At 52.1% G+C, this 24,266-nt stretch overlaps 1 protein-coding gene across 1 annotated transcript in view; it reads right to left on the reverse strand.

The window, feature by feature from the left end:
• The window catches only part of GPR173 (G protein-coupled receptor 173), a 128,326-nt gene extending 105,420 nt beyond the window's left edge, over nucleotides 1–22,906 (reverse strand). The window contains exon 1 of the mRNA XM_069209304.1: nucleotides 20,442–22,906. The gene's annotated coding sequence lies outside the window, so the exon portion shown is untranslated. The remainder of the gene's footprint in view (nucleotides 1–20,441) is intronic.
• Between the last annotated feature and the right edge of the window lie 1,360 nt (nucleotides 22,907–24,266).

Raw genomic sequence — 24,266 nt, forward strand, 5'->3', positions numbered from 1 at the left:
ATGGACAGCAAACTGTCAGAAAGCTTTTGAGGAGCTGAAGCAGGCCATGTGCTCTGCACCTGTCCTGAAAAGCCCTTGTTACTCTAATACATTCTATGTCCAAACTGATGCATCTGAATTAGGAGTAGGGGCAGTCCTATCACAACTTAATTCTGAGGGCCAGGATCAACCTGTTGCTTTTATTAGTAGGAGGTTGACCCCTAGAGAAAAGCGTTGGTCTGCCATAGAGAGGGAGGCCTTTGCTGTGGTCTGGGCACTGAAGAAGTTGAGGCCATACCTGTTTGGCACTCACTTCATTGTTCAGACAGACCACAAACCTCTACTTTGGCTAAAACAAATGAAAGGTGAAAATCCTAAATTGTTGAGGTGGTCCATATCCCTACAGGGAATGGATTATACAGTGGAACATAGACCTGGGAGTCGCCACTCCAATGCAGATGGACTCTCCAGATATTTCCACTTAGACAATGAAGACTCATCAGGTCATGGCTAGTCTTATTGTCCTTCGTTTGGGGGGAGGGGTTCTGTAGGAAAGTACCATCTTGCCTGGCATGTTACCCCCATATTTCACTGTATACATGTTGTTTTAGTTGTATGTGTCACTGGGACCCTGCCAGCCAGGGCCCCAGTGCTCATAAGTGTGCCTGAATGTGTTACCTGTGTTATGACTAACTGTCTCACTGAGGCTCTGCTAATCAGAACCTCAGTGGTTATGCTCTCTCATTTCTTTCAAATTGTCACTAACAGGCTAGTGACCAATTTTACCAATTTATATTGGCTTACTGGAACACCCTTTTAATTCCCTAGTATATGGTACTGAGGTACCCAGGGTATTGGGGTTCCAGGAGATCCCTATGGGCTGCAGCATTTCTTTTGCCACCCATAGGGAGCTCTGACAATTCCTACACAGGCCTGCCACTGCAGCCTGAGTGAAATAACGTCCACGTTATTTCACAGCCATTTTACACTGCACTTAAGTAACTTATAAGTCACCTATATGTCTAACCTTTACCTGGTAAAGGTTAGGTGCAAAGTTACTTAGTGTGAGGGCACCCTGGCACTAGCCAAGGTGCCCCCACATTGTTCAGGGCCAATTCCCCGGACTTTGTGAGTGCGGGGACACCATTACACGCGTGCACTACATATAGGTCACTACCTATATGTAGCTTCACAATGGTAACTCCAAATATGGCCATGTAACATGTCTATGATCATGGAATTGCCCCCTCTATGCCATCCTGGCATAGTTGGCACAATCCCATGATCCCAGTGGTCTGTAGCGCACACCCTGGTACTGCCAAACTGCCTTTCCCAGGGTTTCACTGCAGCTGCTGCTGCTGCCAACCCCTCAGACAGGCTTCTGCCCTCTTGGGATCCAGCCAGGACTGGCCCAGGATGGCAGAACAAAGGACTTCCTTTGAGAGAGGGTGTTACACCCTCTCCCTTTGGGAAATGGTGTGAAGGCAGGGGAGGAGTAGCCTCCCCCAGCCTCTGGAAATGCTTTCATTGGCACACATGATGCCCATTTCTGCATAAGCCAGTCTACACCGGTTCAGGGATCCCTTAGCCCTGCTCTGGCGCGAAACTGGACAAAGGAAAGGGGAGTGACCACTCCCCTGACCTGTACCTCCCCTGGGAGGTGCCCAGAGCTCCTCCAGTGTGCTCCAGACCTCTGCCATCTTGGAAACAGAGGTGCTGCTGGCACACTGGACTGCTCTGAGTGGCCAGTGCCAGCAGGTGACGTCAGAGACTCCTTCTGATAGGCTACTTCAGGTGTTGCTAGCCTATCCTCTCTCCTAGGTAGCCAAACCCTCTTTTCTGGCTATTTAGTGTCTCTGTCTCTGGGGGTTTCTTAGATAACGAATGCAAGAGCTCATCCGAGTTCCTCTGCATCTCTCTCTTCACCTTCTGCCAAGGAATCGACTGCTGAACGCGCTGGAAGCCTGCAAAACTGCAACAAAGTAGCAAAGACGACTACTGCAACTCTGTAACGCTGATCCTGCCGCCTTCTCGACTGCTTTCCTGGTGGTGCATGCTGTGGGGGTAGTCTGCCTCCTCTCTGCACTAGAAGCTCCGAAGAAATCTCCTGTGGGTCGACTGAATCGTCCCCCTGCAACCGCAGGCACCAAAGAACTGCATCACCGGTACCCTGGGTCTCCTCTCAGCACGACGAGCGAGGTCCCTTGAATCTAGCAACTCTGTCCAAGTGACTCCCACAGTCCAGTGACTCTTCAGTCCAAGTTTGGTGGAGGTAAGTCCTTGCCTCCCCACGCCAGACTGCATTGCTGGGAACCGCGACTTTTGCAGCTACTCCGGCCTCCGTGCACTTCCGGCGGAAATCCTTTGTGCACAGTCCAGCCTGGGTCAACGGCACTCTAACCTGCATTGCACGACCTCCTAAGTTGTCCTCCGGCGACGTGGGACTCCTTTGTGCGACTTCGGGTGAGCACCGTTTCACTCCACTTCGTAGTGCCTGTTCCGGCACTTCTGCGGGTGCTGCCTGCTTCTGAGAGGGCTCCTTGTCTTGCTCGACGCCCCCTCTGTCACCAGACGCAATTGGCGACATCCTGGTCCCTCCTGGGCCACAGCAGCATCCAAAAACCCTAACCGCACGATTTGCAGCTAGCAAGGCTTGTTGGCGGTCTTTCTTCAGGAAAACACTTCTGCACGACTCTCCACGGCGTGGGGGATCTGTCCTCTAAAGGGGAAGTTCCTAGCCCTTGTCATTCCTGCAGAATCTTCAGCATCTACTGTCCAGTAGCAGCTTCTTTGCACCCACAGCTGGCATTTCCTGGGCATCTGCCCATCTCCGACTTGCTTGTGACTTTTGGACTTGGTCCCCTTGTTCCACAGGTACCCTCGTTTGGAAATCCATCGTTGTTGCATTGCTGATTTGTGCCTTTCCTGCAGAATTACCCTATCACGACTTCTATGTCCTTTGGGGAACTTTAGTGCACTTTGCACTCACTTTTCAGGGTCTTGGGGTGGGCTATTTTTCTAACCCTAAATGTTTTCTTACAGTCCCAGCGACCCTCTACAAGGTCACATAGGTTTGGGGTCCATTTGTGGTTCGCATTCCACTTTTGGAGTATATGGTTTGTGTTGCCCCTATCCCTATGTGTCCCCATTGCATCCTATTGTAACTATACATTGTTTGCACTGTTTTCTAAGACTATTACTGCATATTTTGGTATTGTGTACATATATATCTTGTGTATATTTGCTATCCTCATACTGAGGGTACTCACTGAGATACTTTTGGCATATTGTCATAAAAATAAAGTACCTTTATTTTTAGTATATCTGTGTATTGTGTTTTCTTATGATATTGTGCATATGACACTAGTGGTACTGTAGGAGCTTCACTCGTCTCCTAGTTCAGCCTAAGCTGCTCTGCTAAGCTACCATTATCTATCAGCCTATGCTGCTAGACACCCTATACACTAATAAGGGATAACTGGGCCTGGTGCAAGGTGTAAGTACCCCTTGGTACTCACTACAAGCCAGTCCAACCTCCTACAGTGTTCGCCTTCCTTTACCCTCCCGTGAGTGTTCTCTTTCCCTTACCCCTCCCGTGAGTGTTCTCCTCCCTTTACCCCTCCCGTGAGTGTTCTCCTTCCTTTACCCCTCCCGTGAGGGTTCCCCTTCCTTTACATTCCTGTGAGTGTTCTCCTCCCTTACCACTCCTGTGAGTTTTCTCCTTCCTTTACTTCTCCCGTGAGTGTTCTCCTCCCTTTACCCCTCCTGTGAGTGTTCTCCTTCCTTTACCCCTCCTGTGAGTGTTCTCCTTCCTTTACTTCTCCCGTGAGTGTTCTCCTTCCTTTACCCTTCCCGTGAGCATTCTCCTTCCTTTCTTTACCCCTCCCGTGAGTGTTCTCCTTCCTTTACCCCTCCTGTGAGTGTTCTCCTTCCCTTACCCTCCCGTGAGTGTTATCCTCCCTTTACCCCTCCCGTGAGTGTTCTCCTTCCTTTACGCCTCCCGTGAGTGTTCTCCTTCCTTTACCCCTCCTGTGAGTGTTCTCCTCCCTTTAGCCCTCCTGTGAGTGTTCTTCCTTTTCCCCTCCCGTGAGTGTTCTCCTTCCTTTACCCCTCCCGTGAGTGTTCTCCTCCCTTTAGCCCTCGTGTGAGTGTTCTCCTTCCTTACCCCTCCCGTGAGTGTTCTCCTTCCTTTACCCCTCCTGTGAGTGTTCTCCTTCCTTTACTTCTCCCGTGAGTATTCTCCTCCCTTTACCCCTCCTGTGAGTGTTCTCCTTCCTTTACCCCTCCTGTGAGTGTTCTCCTTCCTTTAGCCCTCCCGTGAGTGTTCTCCTCCCTTTACCCCTCCTGTTAGTGTTCTCCTTCCTTTAGCCCTCCTGTGAGTGTTCTCCTTCCTTTACTCCTTCCGTGAGCGTTTTCCTTCCTTTACCCCTCCTGTGAGTGTTCTCCTTCATTTAGCCCTCCTGTGAGTATTCTCCTTCCCTTACCCCTCCCGTGAGTGTTCTCCTTCCTTTGCCACTCCTTTGAGTGTTCTCCTCCCTTTACCCCTCCTGTGAGTGTTCTCCTGTCTTAACCCCTCCTGTGAGTGTGCTCCTTCCCTTACCCCTCCTGTGAGTGTTCTCCTTCCTTTACCCCCCCCGTGAGTGTTATCCTCCCTTTACCCCTCCTGTGAGTGTTCTCCTTCCTTTACCCCTCCCGTGAGTGTTATCCTTCCTTTTCCCCTCTCGTGAGTGTTCTCCTTCCTTTACCCCTCCCGTGAGTGTTCTCCTTCCTTTAGCCCTCCCGTGAGTGTTCTCCTCCCTTTACCCCTTCTGTGAGTGTTCTCCTTCCTTTTCCCCTTCTGTGAGTGTTCTCCTTCCTTTACGCCTCCTGTGAGTGTTCTCCCTCCTTTACCCCTCCTGTGAGTGTTCTCCTCCCTTTACCCCTCCTGTGAGTGTTCTCCTTCCTTTACCCCTCCTGTGAGTGTTCTCCTTCCTTTACCCCTCCCGTGAGTGTTCTCCTTCCTTTACCCCTCCTGTGAGTGTTCTCCTTCCTTTACCCCTCCCGTGAGTGTTCTCCTCCCTTTACCCCTCCTGTGAGTGTTCTCCTTCCTTTACCCCTCCTGTGAGTGTTTTCCTTCCTTTACCCCTCCCGGGAGTGTTCTCCTCCCTTTACCCCTTCTGTGAGTGTTCTCCTCCCTTTACCCCTCCTGTGAGTGTTCTCCTTCCCTTACCCCTCCCGTGAGTGTTCTCCTTCCCTTACCCCTCCTGTGAGTGTTCTCCTTCCTTTACCCCTCCTGTGAATGTTCTCCTTCCTTTACCTCTCCTGTGAGTGTTCTCCTCCCTTTACCCCTCCTGTGAGTGTTCTCCTCCCTTTACCCCTCCTGTGAGTGTTCTCCTTCCCTTACCCCTCCCGTGAGTGTTCTCTTTCCTTTTCCCCTCCCGTGAGTGTTCTCCTTCCTTTAGCCCTCCTGTGAGTGTTCTCCTTCCTTTACCTTCCCGTGAGTGTTCTCCTTCCCTTACCCCTCCCATGCGTGTTTTCCTTCCTTTACCCCTCCCGTGAGTGTTCTTCCTTTACCCCTCCCGTGAGTGTTCTTCCTTTACCCCTCCTGTGAGTGTTCTCCTCCCTTTACCCCTCCTGTGAGTGTTCTCCTTCCTTTACCCCTCCTGTGAGTGTTCTCCTCCCTTTACCCCTCCCTTGAGTGTTCTCCTTCCCTTACCCCTCCAGTGAGTGTTCTCCTTCCCTTACCCCTCCTGTGAGTGTTCTCCTTCCTTTACCCCTCCTGTGAGTGTTCTCCTTCCCTTACCCCTCCTGTGAGTGTTCTCCTTCCTTTACCCCTCCCGTGAGTGTTCTCGTTCCTTTACCCCTCCCGTGAGTGTTCTCGTTCCTTTACCCCTCCTGTGAGTGTTCTCCTTCCCTTACCCCTCCCGTGAGTGTTCTCTTTCCTTTTCCCCTCCCGTAAGTGTTCTCTTTCCTTTACTCCTCCTGTGAGTGTTCTCCTTCCCTTACCCCTCCTGTGAGTGTTCTCCTTCGTTTACCCCTCCTGTGAGTGTTCCCCTTCCCTTACCCCTCCTGTGAGTGTTCTCCTTCCTTTACCCCTCCCGTGACTGTTCTCCTTCCTTTACCCCTCCTGTGAGTGTTCTCCTTCCCTTACCCCTCCCGTGAGTGTTCTCCTTCCTTTACCCCTCCCGTGAGTGTTCTCCTTCCTTTACCTTCCCGTGAGTGTTCTCCTTCCCTTACCCCTCCCGTGCGTGTTTTCCTTCCTTTACCCCTCCCGTGAGTGTTCTTCCTTTACCCCTCCTGTGAGTGTTCTCCTTCCTTTACCCCTCCTGTGAGTGTTCTCCTTCCTTTACCCCTCCCGTGAGTGTTCTTCCTTTACCCCTCCCGTGAGTGTTTTCCTTCCCTTACCCCTCCCGTGCGTGTTTTCCTTCCTTTACCCCTCCTGTGAGTGTTCTTCCTTTACCCCTCCTGTGAGTTTTATCCTTCCTTTACCCCTCCTGTGAGTGTTCTCCTTCCTTTACCCCTCCCGTGCGTGTTTTCCTTCCTTTACCCCTCCAGTAAGTGTTCTTCTCCCTTACCCCTCCAGTGAGTGTTCTCCTTCCTTTACCCCTCCAGTGAGTGTTTTCCTTCCTTTACCCCTCCCGTGCGTGTTTTCCTTCCTTTACCCCTCCCGTGAGTGTTCTCCTTCCTTTACCCCTCCCATGAGTGTTCTCCTTCCTTTACCTCTCCTGTGAGTGTTCTCCTTCCTTTACTCCTCCCGTGAGAGTTCTCCGTCCTTTACCCCTCCTGTGAGTGTTCTCCTTCCTTTACCCCTCCAGTGAGTGTTCTCCTTCCTTTACCCCTCCAGCGAGTGTTCTCCTTCCTTTACCCTCCCGTGAGTGTTCTCCTTCCTTTACCCCTCCAGTGAGTGTTCTCCTTCCTTTACCCCTCCCGTGAGTGTTCTCCTTCCTTTACCCTCCCGTGAGTGTTCTCCTTCCTTTACCCCTCCTGTGAGTGTTCTCCTTGCTTTACCCCTCCTGTGAGTGTTCTCCTTCCTTTACCCCTCCCGTGAGTGTTCTCCTTCCTTTACCCCTCCTGTGAGTGTTCTCCTTCCTTTACCCCTCCTGTGAGTGTTCTCCTTCCTTTACCCCTCCTGTGAGTGTTCTCCTCCCTTTACCCCTCCTGTGAGTGTTCTCCTTCCCTTACCCCTCCCGTGAGTGTTCTCCTTCCTTTACCCCTCCCGTGAGTGTTCTCCTTCCTTTACCCCTCCAGTGAGTGTTCTCCTTCCTTTACCCTCCCGTGAGTGTTCTCCTCCCCTACCCCTCCTGTGAGTGTTCTCCTCCCTTTACCCCTCCTGTGAGTGTTCTCCTCCCTTTACCCCTCCTGTGAGTGTTCTCCTCCCTTTACCCCTCCTGTGAGTGTTCTCCTCCCTTTACCCCTCCTGTGAGTGTTCTCCTTCCCTTACCCCTCCTGTGAGTGTTCTCCTTCCTTTACCCCTCCCGTGAATGTTCTCCTCTCTTTACCCCTCCTGTGAGTGTTCTCCTTCCTTTACCCCTCCAGTGAGAGTTCTCCTCTATGCAGTCTACTCTCGGGCTCTCTATGTTCTTCGAGTCCTGATGATTATCCCCGAGTTTAGTGAGACTGGAAGTCCCTCACATTGTGAAGTTACACACCTTATTGCCATTATGTATTGGAGAGGGTCCTAGTAAATGTTATTGCATGTGTCACACTGATATGCCATTCATTAACATAGGTGGCATGTTTGTAGGGCACCAAGCACGTTTTACTCACCGGCAGTCTCTTATTATTTCTGTTTAATTAATTGTTTTAACTCATGTTTACGTCGTTTGTATTATCTTACTGAAACTTCATTACTCTCATATTTCTTCTTATGATGTTGAACCAGGAGCTAATGTTGTTTTGACTATAAAGATATATATTTACCCCGGTCTCTTGTGATTTCAGTTTTGTCCTTATGGTTCTTTCAGTTGTTGGTCAGAGGTGGCCTTGATAGAGGTAGCGGTGTGGGCCGTAGAGCAGTCACAGACATAAGGACTCATGTATAAGGCCCTGTTTGGCTCTTGTGGCACAGACAGCAGAATAGGTAACATACAAATCAGTATCCTTGCGTAATGTGTTGCACCCGCCCAATACTGAGCAGCACACTGGCACAGTGAGCAGTGCAGCGTAATACTGAGCATTGGCCCAACGCAGTAAACACCATCCTAGGCACCACTGAATGTTAAGCAGCCTTCCTGCTACACTGAACCACCCCCATAAACACCAGCCCTGCCCGCCACCCACAGATGCTGAACAGCACTCTTGTTTCTAAGCCATAGCACTCACAGAAATGGAGCAGCACCACTGGCATGTTCTGTAGCCGCGCTGACACACTGAATCACCCCCATAAACACCAGCCCTGCCCGCCACCCGCAGATGCTGAACAGTGCTCTTGTTTCTAAGCCGTAGCACTCAGACAAATGGAGCAGCACCACTGGCATGTACTGTAGCCCCGCTGACACACTGAATCACCCCCATAACACCAGCCCTGCCCACTACCCATGGATACTTACCAGCGATCTCGTTTCTAAGCCGTAGAACTCAGACAAATGGAGCAGCACCACTGGCATGTAATGTAGCCCCGCTGACACACTGAATCACCCTCATAAACACCAGCCCTGCCTGCACCCACGGATACTTAGCAGCGCTCTCGTTTCTAAGCCGTAGAACTCAGACAAATGGAGCAGCACCACTGGCATGTACTCTAGCCCTGCTGACACACTGAATCACCCTCATAAACACCAGCCCTGCCCACTACCCATGGATACTTACCAGCGCTCTCGTTTCTAAGCCGTAGAACTCAGACAAATGGAGCAGCACCACTGGCATGTACTGTAGCCCCGCTGACACACTGAATCACCCCAATAACACCAGCCCTGCCCGCCACCCACAGATCCTTTCCAGCGCTCTCGTTTCTAAGCCGTAGAAGTCAGACAAATGGAGCAGCACCACTGGCATGTACCACTGGCTGGTATCACGACCCTGCATACCGCCATGGATTTCGTGGGTTTCTGTACCGCCACGATATCCATGGCGGTAGGCACTATCAGTACCAGAGAATACGTTCCCTAGTATGGATAGGGGTCTCCCCCACCCCCCTCCCTCTCCCCCTCCCCAGAGTCCTCCCCTCAATCCCACGACCCCCCTATTGCCCCCCAAAGGTGGTAGGACCCCCCTCCCCACACCCCCAAACATTGACACACCCACTCTTCACGCACACTCACACAACTACACATACACGCACACACACTCGCCCAAATACACACAGATATACACATACACACAGACATCCACAGACATTTTCCATACACACAACACACCCCTGCATGCATACACGCACTCACACACCCCCTCTACACACTCACACGCACACTCCCATGCACGCACACAACACCCCCCACCCCTCTCCCCTAACGGACGATCACCTTACCTGGTCTGGTGATCCTCCGGGAGGGAAGGGGATCCATGGGTGCTGCTCCGCCGCCAGCTCCCCGTCACCAGAACACCGCCACACCGAATCATGGGTTGTGATTCGGTGAACCATGTTCTGATGACGTGGCGGTGGAGGTGGAGCAGCCTCCACTTCACCGCCGACCGCCAGTATGGCTGCTGGCAACTCTCCATCCGGAAAAGGGCGGAGAGCTGCCAGCAGTCATGATACGCTGTGCGGGAAAACTTCCTGCACTGGCGGTCTTCAGCACGGCGGTACCTCTGCGGTCTTGGTAAAAGACCGCCAAGATTGAAATGAGGCCCTTAGAGCAGCCCCTCTGGCTTACTGAGCACTGGCACTCGACATATGGAGCAACTGCTCTAGCTTACTGAGCACCAGCACTCGGAAATATTGAGCGGCCACTCTGGCTTACTGAAAACTAGTACTCAGACATATAGAGCGGCCGCTCTGGCTTATTAAACACTCTACATATAGAACAGCGGCTCTAACTTACTGAGCACTAGGACTCCGACATATAGAGCAGTCGCTCTGGCTTACTAAGCACTAGCACTCAGACATTTTGAGCAGCTTGTCTGGCTTATTGAGCACTAGCTGTCAACATATCAAGCAGCCGCTCTGGCTTAGTAAGCACCATAATTCGGACATAATGAGCAGCTGCTCTGGCTTACTGAGCACTAGCTGTCAACATATCGAGCAGCCACTCTGGCCTACTGAGAACTAGTACTCGGACATGTAGAGCAGTTACTCTGGCTTAATGAGCACCAGCACTCGGCACACTAAGCAGCTGCTCTGGCTTACCGAGCACCATAAATCAGACATATTGAGCAGTCACTCTGTCTTACTGAGCACTAGAACTCAACATTTCAAGCAGCTGCTCTGGTTTACTGAACTCTAGCTCGTGACATACTAAGCAGCCACTCTGGGTTACTGAGCACTAATACTTGAACATATAGAGCAGCAGTCTGGCTTACTGCACACGCCACTCTGGCCTACTGAGCACTGGCACTTGGACATATTGAGCAGCCGCTCTGGCTTACTGAGCATCAGCACTCAACATATCGAGCAGCCACTCTCCCTTAGTGTACACTATCACTGAACATATGAGAAGCCACTCTGGCTTACTGAGCACTAGCACTCGACATACTGAGCTGCTGCTCTGACTTACTGAACACTAGCACTCAGACATATAAAGCAGCCCTCTGGCTTACTGAGCATTAGTACTCAAATACACTGAGCAGCTGCTCTGGCATACTGTGCACTAGCTCTAGGATACATTCAGCTGCTGCTCTGGCGTACTGAGCACTAGCACTCGACATACTAAGCAGACACTCTGGCTTACTGTGCACTAGGATTAGAACATATTGAGCAGTCGCTCTGGATTACTGAACACTAGAACTTGACATATCAAGAAGCTGTTAGCTTACTAAGCCCTAGTTGTTGACATATCGAGCAGCCACTCTAGCTTACTGAGCACTAGCTGTCGAAATATTGAGCAGGTGCTCTGGCTTACTGAGAACTGGCTAGCAACATATTGCGCTGCCATTTTGGCTAACTGAGCACTAGCACTTGACACACTAAGCAGCCGCTCTGGCTTACTGAGCACTAGGATTAGGACATATTGAGCAGCCGCTGTGGCTTATTGAGCACTAGCACTCAACACACTAAGCAGCCGCTCAGGCTTACTGTGCACAAGGATTAGGACATATTGAGCAGTCGCTCTGGATTACTTAACACTAGAACTCGACATATCGAGCAGCTGCTACCTTACTAAGCACTAGCTGTCAACATATCGAGCAGCCACTCTGGATTACTGAGCACTAGCTGTCGACATATTGAGCAGGTGCTCTGGCTTACTGAGCACTAGCTGGCAACATATTGCGCAGCCACTCTGCCTTACTGAGCACTAGCACTCGGACATATTGAGTAGCCACAATAGTTTACTGAGCACTAGGATTAGGACATATTGAGCAACCGCTCAGGTTTACTGTGCACAAGGATTAGGACATATTGAGCAGTTGCTCTGGATTACTTAGCACTAGAACTCGACATATCGAGCAGCTGCTAGCTTACTAAACACTAGCTGTCGACAAATCGAGCAGCCACTCTGGATTACTGAGCACTAGCTGTTGACATATCGAGCAGGTGCTCTGGCTTACTGAGAACTGGCTAGCAACATATCGCGCTGCCATTTTGGCTTACTGAGCACTAGCACTCGGACATATTGAGTAGCCACTCTGGCTTACTGAACACTAGGATTAGGACATATTGAGCAGCCGCTGTGGCTTATTGAGCACTAGCACTCGACACACTAAGCAGCTGCTCAGACTTACTGTGCACTAGGATTAAGACATATTGAGCAGTCGCTCTGGATTACTGAGCAATAGAACTCGACATATTGAGAAGCTGCTAGCTTACTAAGCACTAGCTGTCGACATATCGAGCAGCCACTCTGGCTTACTGAGCACTAGCTCGAGCAGGTGCTCTGTCTTACTGAACACTAGCTGGCGACATATCGTGCAGCCACTCTGGCTTACTGAGCACTAGCACTTGGACATATTGAGTAGCCACTCTGGCTTACTGAGCACTAGGATTAGGACATATTGAGCAGCCGCTGTGGTTTATTGAGCACTAGCACTCGACACATTAAGCAGCCGCTCAGGTTTACTGTGCACTAAGATTGGGACATATTGAGCAGTCACTCTGGATTACTGAGCACTAGAACTCGACATATCGAGAAGCTGCTATCTTACTAAGAATTAGCTGTCGACATGTCGAGCAGCCACTCTGGCTTCCTGAGCACTAGCTGTCGACATATTGAGCAGGTGCTCTGGCTTACTGAACACTAGCTGGCGACATATCACGCAGCCACTCTGGCTTACTGAGCACTAGCACTCGGACATATTGAGCAGCCGCTGTGGCTTGTTGAGCAGTAGCACTCGACACACTAAGCAGCCGCTCAGGCTTACTGTGCACTAGGATTAGGACATATTGAGCAGTCGCTCTGGATTACTGAACACTAGAATTTGTACATATTGAGTAGCCACTCTAGCTTACTGAGCACTAAGATTAGGACATATTGAGCAACCGCTGTGGTTTATTGAGCACTAGCACTTGACACACTAAGCAGCCGCTCTGGCTTACTGAGCACTAGGATTAGGACATATTGAGCAGCCGCTGTGGCTTATTGAGCACTAGCACTCAACACACTAAGCAGCCGCTCAGGCTTACTGTGCACAAGGATTAGGACATATTGAGCAGTCCCTCTGGATTACTGAGCACTAGAACTCGACATATCGAGAAGCTGCTAGCTTACTAAGCACTAGCTGTCCACATATCAAGCAGCCACTCTGGCTTACTGAGCACTAGCTGTCCACATATCGAGCAGGTGCTCTGGCTTACTGAGCACTAGCTGGCGTCATATCGCGCAGCCACTCTGGCTTCCTGAGCACTAGCACTCGGACATATTGAGTAGCCACGCTGGCTTACTGAGCACTAGGGTTAGGACATATTGAGCAGCCGCTGTGGCTTATTGCGCACTAGCACTCGACCCATTAAGCAACCGCTCAGGCTTACTGTGCCCTAAGATTAGGACATATTGAGCAGTCGCTCTGGATTACTGAACACTAGAACTCAGACATATTGAGTAGCCACTCTGGGTTACTGAGCACTAGAATTAGGACATATTGAGCAGCCGCTGTTGCTTATTGAGCACATGCCTCAATACACTAAGAAGCCGCTCAGACTTACTGTGCACTAATATTAGGACATATTGAGCAGTCGCTCTGGATTACTGAGCACTAGAACTCGACATATCAAGAAGCTGCTAGCTTACTAAGCACTAGCTGTCGACATATTGAGCAGCCACTCTGGCTCACTGAGCACTAGTTGTCGACATATCGATCAGGTGCTCTGGCTTACTGAGCACTAGCTGTCGACATATCGCGCAGCCACTCTGGCTTACTGAGGACTAGCACTCGAACATATTGAGCAGCTGATGTGGCTTGTTGAGCACTAGCACTCAACACACTAAGCAGCCTCTCAGGCTTACTGTGCACTAGGATTAGGACATATTGAGCAGTTGCTCTGAATTACTGAACACTACAACTTGACATATCGAGAAGCTGATAGCTTGCTAAGCACTAGCTGTCGACATATCGAGCTGCCACTCTGGCTTACTGAGCACTAGCACTCAGACATATTGAATAGTCACTCTGGATTACTGAGCAGTAGGATTAGGACATATTGAGCAGCTGCTGTGTCTTATTGAGCACTAGCACTCGACACACTAAGCAGCCGCTCAGGCTTACTGTGCACCAGGATTAGGACATATTGAGCAGTCGCTCTGGATTACTGAGCACTAGAACTCGACATATTGAGAAGCTGCTAGCTTACTAAGCACTAGCTGTCGGCATATTGAGCAGCCACTCTGGCTTACTGAGCACTAGCACTCTGACATATAGAGCAGCCGCTCTGGCTTACTGAGCACCAGCACTCTGACATATAGAGCAGCCACTCTGGCTTACTGAGCACTAGCTCTTAACATACTAACCAGCCGCTATAGCTTACTGAGCACTAGAACTCAACATATCGAGCAGCTGCTCCAGCTTACTGTTTACTAGCACTCAGACATACAGAGCAGCCGCTCTGGCTTACTGAGCACTGCCAATCAGATATGCTAAGCAGCCACTCGGGCTTACTGGACACTAGCACTCGACATACTAAGCAGACTCTCTGGCTTACTGATTACTAGCACTAGGACTATAGACCAACTCTCTGGCATACTGAGCACTAGCACTCGGACATATTGAGTGGTTGCTCTGGTTTACTGAGCATTAGCACACTGACATATAGAGCAGCCACTCTGTTTACTAAGCACTCTACATAATGAGCAACCACTCTAGCTTACTGAGCACTAGGACTCAGACATATTGAGCAGCCCTCTGGCTTACTGAGCATTAGTACTCAAATACACTGAGCAGTTGCTCTGGCATACTGTGCACTAGCTCTAGGATACATTCAGCTGCTGCTCTTGCTTGTTGAGCGCAAGCACTCGACTTACTAAGCAGACGCTCTGGCTAACTGTGCACTAGGATTAGGACATATTGAGCAGTTGCTCTGAATTAATGAACACTACAACTCGACATATCGAGAAGCTGCTAGCTTACTAAGCACTAGCTGTCGACATATCGAGCCGCCACTCTGGCTTACTGAGCACTAGCACTCAGACATATTGAATAGTCACTCTGGATTACTGAGCAGTAGGATTAGGACATATTGAGCAGCCGCTGTGTCTTATTGAGCACTAGCACTCGACACACTAAGCAGCCGCTCAGGCTTACTGTGCACCAGGATTAGGACATATTGAGCAGTCGCTCTGGATTACTGAGCACTAGAACTCGACATATTGAGAAGCTGCTAGCTTACTAAGCACTAGCTGTCGGCATATCGAGCAGCCACTCTGGCTTACTGAGCACCAGCACTCTGACATATAGAGCAGCCACTCTGGCTTACTGAGCACTAGCTCTTAACATACTAACCAGCCGCTATAGCTTACTGAGCACTAGAACTCAACATATCGAGCAGCTGCTCCAGCTTACTGTTCACTGGCACTCAGACCTACAGAGCAGCCGCTCTGGCTTACTGAGCACTGCCAATCAGATATGCTAAGCAGCCACTCGGGCTTACTGGACACTAGCACTCAACATACTAAGCAGACTCTCTGGCTTACTGATTACTAGCACTAGGACTATAGACCAACTCTCTGGCATACTGAGCACTAGCACTCGGACATATTGAGTGGTTGCTCTGGCTTACTGAGCATTAGCACAATGACATATAGAGCAGCCACTCTGTTTACTAAGCACTCTACATAATGAGCAACCACTCTAGCTTACTGAGCACTAGGACTCGGACATATTGAGCAGCCCTCTGGCTTACTGAGCATTAGTACTCAAATACACTGAGCAGTTGCTCTGGCATACTGTGCACTAGCTCTAGGATACATTCAGCTGCTGCTCTTGCTTGTTGAGCACAATCACTCGACTTACTAAGCAGACGCTCTGGCTAACTGTGCACTAGGATTAGGACATATTGAGCAGTCGCTCTGGAATCCTGAACACTAGCTGGCGTCATATCGCGCAGCCACTCTGGCTTACTGAGCACTAGGATTAGGACATATTGAGCAGCCGCTGTGGCTTATTGAACACTAGAACTCGACATATCGAGAAGCTGCTAGTTTACTAAGCACTAGTTGTCGACATATCGAGCAACCACTCTGGCTTACTGAGCACTAGCTGTCGAAATATTGAGCAGGTGCTCTGGCATACTGAGCACTGGCTGGCGACATATTGCGCAGCCACTCTGGCTTACTGAGCACTAGCAGTGCATGCCCTATTGAGCAGGATTGCTGGTATACTGAGCTCCAGTCGGGCACATGGGCTGCATTGTTGTGTATGGACTGGCACCCTGGAATGTTCAGTGGCACAAGCTGAACATTAAAGATTGCCGTGATAGGTTATCTAGCCAGCACCATGGAATACCAAGAAGTTTCCTGGCACATTGAGAGTTACACTGGACACTGGCCTACTGAGTTGCACCCTGGAAAATTTAGCAATGCACTGTTAAACTAACAAACAACCTGCAAAACTGAGCAATGTGGTCCTCGAGCAAGAGGAATGTAACACCAAATCTGACTCCTACTTAGAATAAAATCCCTTAATACAACAGTAGTAGTCCAATCACTAGTTATTTCACAGATGGATTTCTGCAACTCTGCGCTGAGGGGCATGGCTAGAATCCAGCCCTTCACTCCATAGTTTGGCTGGTGCATGGGACTAGAAGATCAGAGCACATCACCCTTGCATTGAGCACCCTTGGCTGGCATACTGGTGAGGAAAGAAAGCTATCCAATCCAGCTGGTATGGATCATAACGCGATGCAAGCTGAAGCACCAAACTACCCACATGCCCATCTATCCCGCAAGTTAAGTTATAGAGGCTCTTGCTGAGTCCTGCTCCGAACTGCTATCCATCTCTATCTGCAAATTCCATCCTGCAAGAAAGCTAGAACCTTAAAATGCACTACAATAGAACTAAATACTTGTCCTGCTATTTTCAACATATTACTCTGATATACTGAACAATAGCTGAGATGCATCAATTGCATATGTCGCAGAAACTTGGCATATCGGCCACACGCTAGCACAGTAATAAACTTCTGATATACTAAATAGCTGAGCCGCACCCACTGCACAGTGAGCAGCAACCTGACATACTTGCCACACGCTGGCACAGTGAGCAGCAATGTGGCACAATGATCACATGCTGGCACAGTGAGTAGCAACCTGGCACACTGACCACATGCTGGCTCAGTGAGCAGCAACGTGGCATACTAGCCACACACTGGCACAGTGAGCAGCAACTTGTCATACTGACCACATGCTAGCACAGTGAGCAACAACTTAGCATTCTGACCACATTCTGGCACACTGAGCAGCAACCTGGCACACTGACCATACAATGCCACAGTGAGCAGCAACCTGGCATACTGACGACACTGTGCCATACTGAGCACCTTCTGATACAGTGAACAATAGCTGAGCTGCACCCATTGCACACTGAGCAGCAACCTGGCATACTAACCACATGCTGGCATAATAAGCAGCAATCTGGTATACTGCCCCCACGTTGGCACAGTGAGCAGCAACCTGGCATACTGGCCACATGCTGGCACAGTGAGCAGCAACCTGGCATACTGACCACAGGCCAGCACAGACAGAAGCAACCTGGCATACTGACCACACACTGGCACTGTGAGCAGCAACCTAGCATAGTGACCACACACTGGTGCAGTGAGTAGTAACCTGGCATAGTGGTAACACGGTGCCACAGTGAGCAGTAACCTGGCATTGTAACTACACACTGGCACAGTCAACAGCAATGTGGCACACTAACCAATCGCTGGCACAGTGAACAGCAACTTGGCATACTGGCCACAAACTGGCACAGTGAGCAGCAACCTGGAACACTAGCCAAACAACTGGCACAGTAGGCACCTTCAGTTACACTGAACAATAGTGGAGCTGGAGGCACTCTAAACTAAGCAGCAACCTGGTACAAAGGCCACATGCTGGTACAGTGAACAGCAACCTGGCATACTGGCCACATGCTGGTACAGTAAGCAGTAACCTGACATACTAACCACACAGTGCCAGATTGAGTAGCAACCTGGAATGCTAACCACACAGTGCCAGAGTGAGCAGCAACTGGCATACTGACCAAATGCTGGCACAGTGAGCACCAGCCTGGCACACTGACAACACGCTGGCACAGTGAGCAGCAATCTAGCATATTGACCACACTCTGGCACAGTGAGCAGCAACCTGGCAAACTGACCACATGGTGCCACAGTGAGCATCAATCTGTCATCCTGACCACACTCTGGCACAGTAAACAGCATTCTGCCATATTGACCACATGCTGGCACAGTGAGCAGCATCCTGGCATACTGACCACACGCTTGTGCAGTGAGCAGCAATCTGGCATACTGACCACACACTAGTGCAGAGAGCCACAATCTGGTATACTGACCACACTCTGGTACAGTGAGCAGCAACTTGGCATGCTGACCACACACACTGGCACAGTGAGCACCAACCTGGCATACTGACCACACACTAGCACAATGAGCAGCAACCTGGCATACTGGCCACACGCTGACACAGTGAACAGCATGCTGGAATACTGGCCACACGCTGACATAGTGAGCAGCAACCTGAAATACCGACCACACGCTGGCACAGTGAGCAGCTTCTGATATAACAAATAGCAGAGTCACACCCACTGCACCGTAGGCAGCAACTTGGCATACTGACCATACACTGGCATAGTGAGCAGCAACCTGGCATACTGACACTCGCTGGTATAGTGAGGAGCAACCTGATATACTGATCACATGCTGGCACAGTGAGCAGAAACCTGGCATACTGACCACACGCTGGCATAGTAAGCAGCAACTTGGCATACTGACCACACTCTGGTACAGTGAGCAGCAACCTGACATACTGACCACATGCTGGCATAGTGATCCGCAACCTGGAATACTGACCACACACTGGCGCAGTGAGCAGCAACCTGGCATACTGACCACACTGTGCCACAGTGAGCAGCAACCTGGCATACTGGCCACATGCTACCATATTGAGCAGTAACCTGGCATACTGACCATATGCTGGCACAGTGAGCAGCAACCTAGCACACTGACCACACACTGGCACAGTTAACAGCATTGTGGCATACTGAGCATACACTGGCATAGTTAGCAGCAACCTGGCATACTGGCCACATGCTGGCATAGTGAGCAGCAACCTGGAATACTGACCACATACTGGTGCAGTGAGCTACAACCTGACATACTGACCACACAGTGACACCGTGAGCAGCCTCCTGGCATACTGGCCACACGCTGGCATAGTAAGAAGCAGCCTAGCATACTGACCATATGCTGGCACAGTGAGCAGCAACCTGCCATAGTGCCCACACATTGGTACAGTGAGCAGCTTTTGATATACTGAACAAAAGCTGAGCTGCAGCCATTCCACACTAAGGAGCAACCTGGTACACTGCCCACACACTGGCACACTGAATAGCAACCTGGTATACTGACCGCATGCTGGCACAATGAGCAGCAACCTGACATACTGGCTACACAGTGGCACAGTGAGCAGCAACCTGGCATACTGACACACTGTGCCATATTGAGCACCTTCTGATACACCAAACAATAGCTGAGCTGCACCCACTGCACACTTGGCAGCAACCGGGCATACTGACCATACAGTGGCACAATGAGCAGCAACCTGGAACACTGGCCACACAGTGCCACAGTGAGCATCAACCTGGCACGCTGACCACACACTGGCACAGTGATGAGCATCTGATATACTGAACAACAGCTGAGCTGGGAACACTCCACACTGAGCAGCAACCTGGCACACTTGCCACACATTGGCACAGTGAGCAGGAACCTGACATACTGACAACACACTGGCAATGTGAGCAGCAACATGGCACAATGACCGCATGCTAGCACAGTGAGCAGCAACCTGGCATACTGACACACACACACTGAAAAGGTGAGAAGCAACCTGGCAAACTGGCCACACACTGGCACAGTGAGCAGCAACCTGGCAAACTGACTACACGCTGGCACAGTGAGCAGCAACCTGGCACACTGGCCACAAACTGGTGCAGTGCGCAGCAACCTGGCATACCGGCCACATGATGGCACAGTGAGCTGCCTGCTGACGTACTGAACAGGCGAGCTGTACCTGGCACACTGGTCACTCACTGGCAGAGTAAACATCCCTTTGCTGTTAATGGCAGCACCCTGACACACTTGGGCAGCAGTGGCATATGATGACAGTACCCTGGCTCTGGGCAGGAGACAGCGCGGTGTTTGTGGCACAGACATGTTCAGAGACCTCGATGGGCCTCACCGCCCCTGCAGGGTATTTAGAACTGGCCTAACATGTATGGTGGCCACTGTGCATCCGGTGTGCCCATCGGCTGCCCCGTGTTCTCCTGGGCACCGCGGTGTACCTGCTGCTACATAAGGGTCACTGCTGGGCACAGAGGCACACTGATGGGGGTTCAGCTCTTTTTAAAATGTCCAATGTTTCAAACTGTTCGGGGTGGGGAGGGGTCGGAGGGGAAATCTGTGTAAAGTGGGCGCCTTTCCTGCGCGTGTCACATTCTATTCACCAGTCCTGTAGCGCCTGGATGCCACGGCCGGGGCCCCGAAGCGCTAATATTGAGTTAATGGGTGGCCCCGAAGCTGTTCAGACCCTGTGAGAAGAGCGTTTATGCTAAGCTGTATCTGTCGACTCGGAAGATATCCCCCCCCCTCACCCCCATTACCCCCACCACTCTCCGCCTGCTGGTTACAGCACACACCCCTACAACCCCCAAACCCCACCAAACTGACCTCTCCTCCTTACCTCTTGCGTCTGCCCCGCTCCTCTGAAGTCTCCTTTCCACGGCCTCCTCTGTCCCTCCTCGGCCTCCTCTGTTCCTTTCCGGCCTCCACTGTTCGCCTCCGGCCTCCTCTATTCCTCTTCGGCCTCCTCTGTCCTTCCGCAGCCGCCTCTGTCCCTCTCCGGCCTCCTCTGTCACTCTCGGGCCTTCTCTGAGACTCTGCAGCCTCCACTGTCCTCCCTCGGCCTCCTCTGGTCCTTTCCGGCCTCCACTGTCCCTCCTCGGCCTCCTCTGTGCGTCTCCGGCCTCCTCTGTTCCTCCTCTGCCTTCTCTGTCCCTCTCCGGCCTCCACTGCGCCTCCTCTGCGCCTTCTATGCCTCCTCTGTCCCCTGTCGGCCTCCTCTGTCCTTCATCAGCCTTCTCTGTTCCTCTTCGGCCTCCTCTGTTCCTCCTCAGCTTCCTCTTGTCTGTGCTCAACCTTCTCCGTCCGTCTCTGGCCTCCTCTGTCCCTCCTCGGCCTCGTCTGTCCCCCACCGGCTTCCTCTGAGCCTATTCTGCCTCCTCTGTCCCTCCTCTGCTCCTCTGCCCCTCCTCGGCCTCCTCTGAGCCTCCTCAGCCTCCTCTGTCCCACCTCGGCCTCCTCTGTCCCCTCCGGCCTCCACTGTCCCTCCTGAGCCTTCTTGGCTGCTCTCCGGCCTTTTCCGTCCCTCCTCAGCCCCCTCCGTCCCTCCTCGGCCTCCTCTGTCCCTGTCCGGCCTCCTCTGTCCTTCCTCGGCCTCCAGTCCCTCCCCAGGTCCCTGTTTCTTTTCAGCCTCCTCGTCGGCCTCCTCCTCGGGCCTCGAATGCCACCGCCAGGCCCCGCTGCCACCTGCGCCGGTTGCCGTGGATACCAAGAGTCTTGACTGGTTTCGCCCTGGCACGGGCGGTATGGGTGGATCAGGGAAGTGGGCGACGGGGGTCCCCGTGTTCCCCGATGCGTCTCTGGGGGGCCATGGCCAGCTCAGCCCACCCGTGTGGGTGTGGCGTGCAGCCCTCCCCTCTCCATCATCTGGGTACCGAGCGTCCTTCCCTGGGTACCAGTGCGCATCTCCGGGTGCCGGGGAGGCTGCGCCGTGCCAGGGACCCGTCTAGGGTACTAGATGTCACCCTATGACACCAGGGGCCGGCCTACGGTTCCACAGACATCCTGGGTGCCAGAGGCGCGCCGTGGAGATCCTTGTGTACAGATGCCAGCCTTCGGCGCTAGGGGCCCGCCCAGTGTATCAGATGCCAGCCTCAGCCACTAGGGGCCCTCTTAGGGTACAGATGGCAGCCTTCGGCGCTAGTGGCCTGCCTCAGGTATCAGATGCCAGTCTCGGGCACTAGGGGCCCGCCCAGGGTTTCAGATGCCAGTCTCGGGCACTAGGGGCCCTCCTAGGGTACCAGATGCCAGTCTCAGCCACTAGGGGCCCTCCTAGGGTACCAGATGCCAGTCTCGGGCACTAGGGGCCCATCTAGGGTACCAGATGCCAGTCTCAGCCACTAGGGGCCCTCCTAGGGTACCAGATGCCAGTCTCAGCCACTAGGGGCCCTCCTAGGGTACCAGATGCCAGTCTCGGGCACTAGGGGCCCTCCTAGGGTTTCAGATGCCGGCTTCGGGCACTGGGGGCCCTCCTAGGGTTTCAGATGCCAGCTTCAGGCACTGGGGGCCCGGCTAGGGTCCCACAGACATCCTTGGTGCCAGGGAGCGCCGTGCAGATCCTCGGGACTGTCCCAGGTAGAAGGTGCCAGGCCTGGGCCACACTGTGGCCGGTTTTGCGCCCGCCGCTGGGTTCGGGTCCGGCTCTGGGTTGGGTCGGGTCTAGTCCTGAGCTCGACGCCCGAGCCCGGCCCTCGTCTCCATCCGCGCTGTCCCGGTTCTAGACATGTCCCAGGCCCGGTGGTCCCGGGTCCGGTTCGGTGCTGGGTCCACGGACCCCCATGGCGCAGCCCCCAGGCCCCCACCGGTCCCTCTCCATCCCGAGGCCGCCGGGTGCGGGCACGCAGCCAGCCCCCCAGATCTTGCAGGGGCCCTCGGGCCCGGACACAGACCCCCACCGGGGAGGGCGAGGAGATGGGCGAGTAATGGAGGACAATGGGCCACCGAGGCCCAGCCGAGCCTTCAGAAAAAAGAAGGAGGAGGGATCCAGGGAGGGATGCGGGAGGGAGGAGGAGGGGAAGGTGCCAGCCAGGGAGGGGAGGAGGAGGGATAGACGGGGGAGGGAGCAGGAGAGACAGGGCGAGGGCAGCGAGGAGGGGTGAGCAGGAGGCAGGCAGGACAGGAGCACAGTGTGTGGATGCCACCTCACCACCACGCACAAGGAGTGACGCAGTGGTGCCCAGGAAAGCGCCTGGAAAGGCGCAGTGCAGCGCTGTATCCATGAACAGTCTTGTGTGCCTGCCTAGCAACAGCTGCCTCGTGAGACATGTCACTACTGGGCTCCGGAACATGCCGCTTGGAGGCTCCTCTGACATGCTACCGTGGGGCTCCTGGAACATGCCACTGTGGGGGTCATGACGCATGCCACTCATGAGACATGTCATGGGGGTCATGTGACATGTCACTACTGGGCTCCGGAACATGCCGCTTGGAGGCTCATCTGACATGCTACCATGGGGCTCCTGGGACATGCCACTGTGGGGGTCATGAGACATGGCATTATGGAGGTCATGTGACGCCATTATGGAGGTCATGTGACATGCCACTATGGGGCTCATGAGACATGCCATTATGGGGGTCATAATGTAGGAGGCTGGACTGGCTTGTAGTGAGTACCAAGGGGTACTTGCACCTTGCACCAGGCCCAGGTATCCCTTATTAGTGTATAGGGTGTCTAGCAGCTTAGGCTGATAGATAATGGTAGCTTAGCAGAGCAGCTTAGGCTGAACTAGGAGAGGTGTGAAGCTACTACAGTACCACTTAGTGTCATATGCACAATATCATAAGAAAACACAATACACAGTTATACTAAAAATAAAGGTACTTTATTTTTATGACAATATGCCAAAGTATCTCAGAGTGTACCCTCAGTGAGAGGATAGGAAATATACACAAGATATATATACACAATAGCAAAAATATGCAGTATAGTCTTAGAAAACAGTGCAAACAATGTATAGTTACAATAGGATGCAATGGGGAAACATAGGGATAGGGGCAACACAAACCATATACTCCAAAAGTGGAATGCGAACCACGAATGGACCCCAAACCTATGTGACCTTGTAGAGGGTCGCTGGGACTATTAGAAAATAGTGAGAGTTAGAAAAATAACCCTCCCCAAGACCCTGAAAAGTGAGTGCAAAGTGCACTAAAGTTCCCCTAAGGACAAAGTAGTCGTGTTAGAGGAATAATGCAGGAAAGACACAAACCAGCAATGCAACAACTGTGGATTTCCAATCTAGGGTACCTGTGGAACAAGGGGACCAAGTCCAAAAGTCACAAGCAAGTCGGAGATGGGCATATGCCCAGGAAATGCCAGCTGTGGATGCAAAGAAGCTTCTACTGGACAGAAGAAGCTGAGGTTTCTGCAGGAACGAAAAGGGCTAGAGACTTCCCCTTTGGTGGACGGATCCCTCTCGCCGTGGAGAGTCGTGCAGAAGTGTTTTCCCGCCGAAAGAACGCCAACAAGCCTTGCTAGCTGCGAATCGTGCGGTTAGCGTTTTTGGACGCTGCTGTGGCCCTGGAGGGACCAGGAGGTCGCAAATTGGACCAGGAGAGAGAGGGGACGTCGAGCAAGACAAGGAGCCCTCTCAGCAGCAGGTAGCACCCGGAGAAGTGCCAGAAACAGGCACTACGAGGATGCGTGAAACGGTGCTCACCCGAAGTC

This window comes from Pleurodeles waltl, chromosome 10 (assembly GCF_031143425.1).
Source record: "Pleurodeles waltl isolate 20211129_DDA chromosome 10, aPleWal1.hap1.20221129, whole genome shotgun sequence".
In the NCBI taxonomy this organism is placed as follows: Eukaryota; Metazoa; Chordata; class Amphibia; order Caudata; family Salamandridae; genus Pleurodeles; species Pleurodeles waltl.